The sequence below is a fragment of the Piliocolobus tephrosceles genome, chromosome 4 (assembly GCF_002776525.5).
Source record: "Piliocolobus tephrosceles isolate RC106 chromosome 4, ASM277652v3, whole genome shotgun sequence".
Lineage (NCBI taxonomy): Eukaryota > Metazoa > Chordata > Mammalia > Primates > Cercopithecidae > Piliocolobus > Piliocolobus tephrosceles.
The window spans coordinates 139,704,452-139,712,464 of record NC_045437.1 but is presented as its reverse complement, the minus strand read 5'-3'; positions in this window follow the sequence as shown (position 1 = coordinate 139,712,464).

Below are 8,013 nucleotides of genomic sequence, written 5' to 3'. Positions count from 1 at the left end.
CCTTGAAATTATTTATAAGGAGAGATAGGGCTGTGCTCTGGGTATTACCCATTCTGTAATAGTTTGTAGTCTCTTCCTGCAAAAGAATATGGGTTAGAATTCCTGCAAAGGAAAACTGGAGTATCAATAATATCTAGTCGCAAGCGCGCTCCGGAAGCCCGGGTCAGAATCAGTTCAGATAGAAATCTAAATCAGGCGAGAGCCAGAGGACGTCTCCCACCAGTCTCCGCTGGCCGTCCTATAGTGCGTCCGCTAGGACTGTGTCAGCTTCAGTTTCAGACCTCGCGAGTCACAGATACAGGTTCAGAACAGACACAGACAGACAAACAGAGACGAGCCGGCTCACCTATCCGCAGCTCCTGGTAGATCCGTTGACCAGGGGTCTGGTGGGCTTGGGGAATCCCGGACGAGCCCCCAAATGTTATGCCCAGACCGTTTACTCCCCAAAGAAGACCACCAGAGTCCAGAGTCAAAGCCAAGCGGCAAGGATCTTTACTGCAAGTTCGAACTTGGTCCCTCCGTTCCACAGCATACAAGAGGGCCCTGAACGATGCGTGTGCTTGCTTTTTATAGCCCGATGTAAACAGGATTTGTAAGGTTACAGAGGAACAAGGGAATTCTTTTGGTTACGGCATTACAATTGGTTAACATTTTAAGTTATACATTTAGCAATTTTTCTATTGGTTCCCGCGCTTTCAGTAAAACCACAAATGGTTGTGACCTTATCGGGGACTCTCCAGGTGGTGTTTTTCCAAAGTTGAGATATGTGGTTGTCTCTGAGTTGAGGAATGTGTTTGTGTTGGGCCCAGGAAGTTGAGATATATGGAGGAATGTGTTTGTGTTGGGCCCAGGGCTGAGGAATGTGTCTGATCTCTTTCACAAACAAACAAAAAAATTCCCATAGACCTGAAAGGTTTCATACCCATTTTTACAGAGAAGAAAACCGATGGTCAGGGAGATAAAGAAACCGACTACTGTGGCACAACACTGGAACGCACGTCCTTAATGTGAATTCAGGAGGCCCTAGAAGGGTTGGTAGACTTTCAACAGGCAGGGCTGGGAGAGAGACTTCTAAGGGAGGAAACACAGAAACGAAGCCTTAGAGGGAAGAAATACAGGCACATCTGGGAATTGCAAGGGGATCAGCATGCCTGGTGTGTGAAAAAGGAGGAATCTGAAGAGAACAAAACTAGAGAAATAAAACTGAGTCAGAGCGGTGAAGACCGCGAGTAGCAAGTGAAGGAGATCCTACTGTATTTTGTATTCAGGGGAAACCAACTGAAGAGAATGACATCATGTGTGCTTTATGAGGATTAATTTGGTGCACTGCATAGAGAACAAGGAGACTAGTTAGGGGCTTGTTAAAATAGTCCTGACCAAAGATAACTAGTGAAGGAACGAGAACCGAAGACATTACAGAGATAAAATCCACGAGATCTTATTAGATGCTGGGGAAAAAGAGGAAAGAATCGTGATTAAGATTTTCATGTTTGGGCAACCAGGAGAATGTGAGTGTGTACACCAGGAGAGGAACTGGATAGAAGGGAGAGGCGAGTTCACTTTTCTTTTATGAGCTGGAGGGACCTCAGGGACCTTTGTGGAGATGTTTAGTGGAGAGTTAGAAACAGGAAGCTGGTGATTTAGACACGGTACCTGAGAATCAGAAGAAATGACCCAGGGTATGGTGTCTCACGCCTGTAATCCTAGCACTTTGGGAGGCCAAGATGGGAGAGTTGCTTGAGGCCAGGAGTTCAAGACCAGCCTGGTCAACATAGTAAGACCCTCTCTCTATAGAATAAAATAAAATTTTAAAAAAGAAGAAGGCTGGGTGCAGTGGCTCACATCTGTAATCCCAACACTTTAGGAGGCCGAGGTGGGTGGATCACCTGAGGTCAGGAGTTCAAGGCCAGCCTGACCAACGTGGTGAAACCCTGTCTCTACTAAAAATACAAAAATTAGCTGGGTCTAGTGGCAGGTGTCTGTAATCCCAGCTACTCGGGAGGCTGAGGCAGGAAAATCACTTGGACCCAGGAGACAGTGAGCCAAGATTGCGCCATTGCATTCCAGCCTGGGTGACAGAACGAGACTCTGTCTCAAAAAAATAAAAAATAAATAAAAAGAAGAAAAAGAAATGACCAAGGGAGTCGGCCAGGGAAAAACCTATACTTAAGATTCAGCAAGGCATGTTAGACCCTGATAACCAGCAATTCCACAGCCAGGTTTCTATCCCAGAGAAACAAAATCACACGTGCACAAGAAAGCGTATGAAGGATGTTCACAGCAGCCTTGTCTGTCTTGGTGAAAGGCTAGGTCGGGGAGGAGCTGGCAAATAAACCATTAAACATCCACATTGTGCAATAGTTACAAATTAAGTAGATCAAAGGTATTGACATGACAGATCTGCAGAATATACAGTGGATGAGAAAAACAACTTGTAGCCAGGCGCGGTGGCTTACGCCTGTAATCCCAGCACTTTGGGGGGCTGAGGTGGGCGGATCACCTGAGGTCAGGAGTTCGAGACCAGCCTGCCAAACATGGTGAAACCCCGTCTCTACTAAAAATACAAAAATTAGCCAGGCACGGTGGCAGGCACCTGTAATCCCAGCTACATGGGAGGCTGAAGCAGGAGAATGGCTTGAACTCAGGAGGCGGAGGTTACAGTGAGCCGAGATCGCGCCATTGCACTCCATCCTGGGTGACAGAGCAAGACGCCATCTCAAAAAAAAAAAAAAAGAAAGAAAGAAAAGAAAAACAACTTGTATTGTAATAATATATAACAATACTTATGAAACAAAGAAGAAAAGCCAAACAATGCTGTCACATATATATTTTAAATGATGTATGTGTAGGCATACAGAAAATTCTAGAAGGCTAAACCCATGCTAATTGTGATAAAGGGGAGGAGTTGGGACAAACATGGAGAGCAGAAGGGATTAAATGGGGTTTTAGCATAGTTGTCAGGTATGTAAGAAAAATGTAATCATCTATAACTTATGTGAATAAAAATTCTCAAACTTTTTTTAAAAAGAAAGATTCAATGGGAAGAGGAAGCAATTGAATAGACAGGAATATATTCCGAGACTCTAGGTAGGACACTGTTACTGGGAACACTGGGAGAAGTTTCTGGAATCCAAGATGGAGGAAGGATCCACTGCACTCAGCAACGCTGCAGAGACAGCAGCCAGCAGGATGAGTCCTGTGAGCTCGGCTGGTTGTCAACACCTTTCTCTTACAGCCACTAGCTCCTGTGTCCCTGAAAGATCGCCATGTCCCACCACTGCCCTTGAATGAGATGGAGATTTTCTGTTCTTTTTTGAGTTGTAAACATCCTAAAGCATTTCGTCAATTTCTTGTATTTAGACATTCCCTTCCTTTCCCAGAAATTCCACAGTGATATTCTCAGTGTTCTCTTTCCAGTCCTTCAAGCTGTGTATGAAATCTACTTCTTCCCAGTCCAGCTCCAGCAAATACATGCCTCCTCTCCTGTTCTCCATTCAAAAAACTTCCAATTTGAGGTCATTTTTAAGAGCATTAACTGTGGTGGTGGTGGTGGTGATGGAGTTTATAGAATTTCTCATGGAACCCACAGCATAGATGTGGCAAACACTGACTGAGCACACAAAGGTGCCAGGCACTGTGCTAACTTCATAGGAAGTAACTCGGTTAATCCTTTCAGCAACCCCAGTAGGTCACTACTATTATAACCTTCATTTCACAGCTGGGACTTATGAGCAACCTAAGGTGGTAAGTGGCGGTAAGCTTGTGGTGGGTGACTCTGTGTTTGTCTCACTATATGAGTCTGTCCTAAGTAATCAATAGGGGTGGGGACTGGACTAGGAACAAGGTCTCAGGTATACAAGGAGATTCAGTTTACCAAATGCCTTTATGACCATTAATTCATTTGATGTCACCACAGTGCTTTAATGACATGGGTCATTAGGGAAAATAATGAGATGAGTCAAGCTTTGTAATTCCCTTAAAGTGGTCAAGTCTGGGATAAGGGCTTTTAGGGCACATTAACTCCCTATGTGGTCTTAAGCAACTCTGCAAGGGGTGGGAGCAGAGGGGGCCCCCTTTGGCCCTGCTCTCTACAGATCATCAAGTTCCTAGCAGCCACTCCTCCTGGTCTGCAAATTCTTGGCGAGGCACCCTCCTGCTCTCCAAACCCACCCATTCCAGGCAATCCCTTAAGTGGCAGACGAGCCAGGTTCCTGGGGTTAATAAGCAGGCTGTTTATAGCCAGCAGCAGTCACGGGACAGCCAGCTGGAAGGTCATGCTCCTTCTGAATGTTGAGGTTTCTCATAAACATTTCCCCAGTAAGCCTTCTGGGAGATGAGGATGACTCTGGGTCCATTGCCCTTGCTGGGGCAGAGTGCCAAGGCCCCATACTCACTTTCTTCTCCTTTCTCCCGAATCTGGCTCTCTTCCTCTTTCCTCCTTCCTCTCCTGCTCTGCTGTCATTCCTTCCCTTTCTTCAGTGGCAAGAGGATACGTTTCACAATAGACACACAGGATCACTCATCCTTCTGAGTCTCAGTTTCCTTCTTTTAAAATGGGGTAACAATGGGGCCATCATCTCAGGATGTACGGGAAAGTGCCTAGCACTGTGTTAGGCACACACAGTGGACATTTAAAACATATTGGTCATCCCTTTCCCCCTCCACTCTATCCTTTTGCCCTAATCCCGGCTACTGCCCTGTTTTTGTTCTATTTTCCTGCTCCAGCCCTGCTCCCATCTCCACCCTGGGCACTTCCACCCCACTGACTGTGCTGCTGCTGCCTGGGAGGGTGAACGAAGAAGCCAGCCTTTATTCAGAGGAGGGCTGACCACCTCGGGGCCTGCCTGTCCTTGGCACTTCCCCACAAGACCACACCCTAGGCCTCTCTGCTTTTAGTAAATAGTCCATGGGAACTGGGAGTGGAAGGAGGATGTCGAATGGGAGAGGTCAAGATATTTTAACCTTTGGCTTATATTTGCCCTTAATCTGGCTCTTCCAATGGCTTAATGGTCAGAGATCACTGTGTAAATTGCTGTGTGACTTCAGGCAAGTCCCCTTCACTCTCTGGGCTTCAGTGACGTGTGGGAGGGAAATGAAGAGCAGAAGTTGGGTAGAAGTGCAGGTCCTGGAACCAGACCATCTCCACCACTTACTAGCTTGGATTACATAACTCCTCTGTGCCTCAGTTTCCTCAACCATAAAATGGAATTTATAGTATATCTAATTTATAAAAGCACTTTTATAAATAGCATACCTAATTTATAAAAGCACTTTTAAAAGTACTTAGAATAGCGCCTAGCCCATAGTTGGTACTAAATCAATCTCAGCTATTACATGCAAATGGAGAGGTAGAACAGGGGTATGCGTGCATGAGAGGAGAGCTGGACCTTCTCTGAAGATGTTCTGAAGTCCTGAAAACCCACATTCCTCCTTTTCGGATAAGAACAAGACAGAATCTTGAACACAAAGTACTTCTCCCAGGGAGACCATAGGAAACTTGTCAAAGACTTCCAAAGCCAGATGGACCCCTTAGAGGTCATCTGGTCCAACTTGTCATGCTACAGTAAGAACAGGGCAGACCAGAGAGATTCGGACTTATCTGGGACCACAGGGCTTTTGACGAGTTATAGAACTGCAGGTGGTACATTGCAGGGAAGGGAGGCACTTTAAGGGGACAGTGAGATGGGCTGCCAGAGGGCTGGTGGGATGCTGGAGGTCAGATTCTCAGGCTCCATGACCTCCAGGATTCTTAGTTCAGGCACTTACCCCATGACTAAAGCACTGATGTCACCACTGGCATCTTTAATAATTATAACCCTGTAATGAGGAGGGACTGTATCCCAAGCACTGCACCAGATGCTTTCACATGCATTACTTAGTCCATACAAAATCCCCTTGACAAATGAGGAACCATACCTTGCCTTCCAAGCTGCAACAATTAGAAAGGAGCAGAGCTGGGCTTTGAATCCAGGTTTCTCTGATGCCAAAACCAGGGTTCTCGTGCAACGCTCTTTTCATGTTTCCCAGAGCCTAGTCTGAGGCTTGAGCCTCAATAAATAAGGATCTTGTATTTGTCTGACTGGGCTGGCCAAGCAGGTAACACTAATGAATCAGCCTGGGTCCCAGTCACCGTTCCAGCCCTTTCCACCCTGGCCCACAAGCCACGATGAGAGACCAGACCCTGTGTAGGAGATCTTTTTTCCAGGGGCCCTGCCTCTGTGTTATCTGTCCCCACTGTCAATGGGAGAAGCAGTGGCTGCTTTCAGAACAGGCAGGGGAGGAAGGCTTAGAGCCTGGGATGATGCTTCTGGCTGCTGGGCCTGACCTCCCCAGACTTCAGCCAGGGCCCTGACTTGAATGGGAGGAGCAGGAACAAACAGAAAGTGGTAGGAGAAGCAAGAAACCAGGTAAGGTGAAAAAGAACTTTTCCCCTCCCCAAATACGAAGTTTATAGTTGACGTGAATTTGTCAACTTAATATAGTGTAAGAAGCATAGGGTTGGGCCGGGCGCGGTGGCTCAAGCCTGTAATCCCAGCACTTTGGGAGGCCGAGACGGGCGGATCACGAGGTCAGGAGATCGAGACCATCCTGGCTAACACGGTGAAACCCTGTCTCTACTAAAATACAAAAAATTAGCCGGGCGTGTTGGCGGGCGCCTGTAGTCCCAGCTACTCGGGAGCTGAGGCAGGAGAATGGCGTGAACCCGGGAGGCAGAGCTTGCAGTGAGCTGAGATCAGGCCACTGCACTCCAGCCTGGGCGACAGAGCGAGACTCCGTCTCAAAAAAAAAAAAGAAGCATAGGGTTTAATACAGTCTTCCTCCCCGTGACGGCAGGAACCACATCTGTCGTATTCACTACCACATGCTTAGTGCTCCACCCAAGGCCTGACTAGAGTCAGTGCTCAATAAATAAATACATGGAAAATGAATGAAAAAAAGTGGAAGGACATAAGGAAGAGCACTGAAACATGGGTCAGAAAACCTGCATTACAGTTTTTAGCTTCACGACTCATTGCAACCCTTGGACAAGTCACTTTGGCTCTGTAAACCTTGGTTTCCACATGTGTAAAATAGATACCATGGCAATTCCTACCGCACAGGGCTTTGAAATCAGACTTCCATAGGAGTCATGTTCCATAAACCCTGAATGTCAAGTTGAAAATTCTGTTTCTTCAGAGTGAGGCTGGCTTTAGCAATCTATGCAAGGGGTCTTGCTGAACCAGGGCCAGGGGAAGGCCAGAGGTATGGTTCTAAGAATGAGGATTAATGAGAGAGACTATAAATCTGCCTGGAGAACCACAGCATTAGGAGGGTACAGTGGACCAGGCAGGCATCACAGATACTCTCTGCCCTGGAGAGTCTACAGCCCTGCCCATGCAAGGTGTCATTAGTATCAGCGGGAGCACAGATGGGCTTAAATCAGAAGATGTTACAAATTATCTAGTACACACTGAGGGGTTAAAGGCTGAGAGACAAAGACCCAGATATTCTAATTCCCAGCTCAATGCTACTCCTCCCACACCACCATCAAAGGAGGTGGGGTGGTGTGAGGGGGAATTTGAAGAGAAACAGATTGGACCAAAGAATGAACGCCTCCATGTAGCAACAGCTTCAAAGGGGCTTCAAAATAGGAGATATCTTGTTAAAGAAGGAGGAACAAGAGGGGGAAATGGTTAAAAATAATGTTTTACATCTATGTGGATTATGTTTCCAGCTATATCATGTGTAGTAGCTTACTGCATGTTGTGAGGTACTGTGGTGGAGAGTTACTGATGTGGCATCAGAAAGCCGCATTACCCAGCTCTGCCATGTACAAGCTCTGTGACCTAGGGCAAATCCCCTCTCTGATCCTCAAATTTTCATGTGAAGCGTGAGGCAATAGTGCCTACCCCATAGACCTATCCTGGGGACCAGGTTAGGAAAGGGAAGTGGAGGGAGGTTGTATCCTCTTGAAAATGCTCTGCAAATGGGCAACACGTCAAAGTGGTCATAAGCAAGCGTGTGAGGTAGACC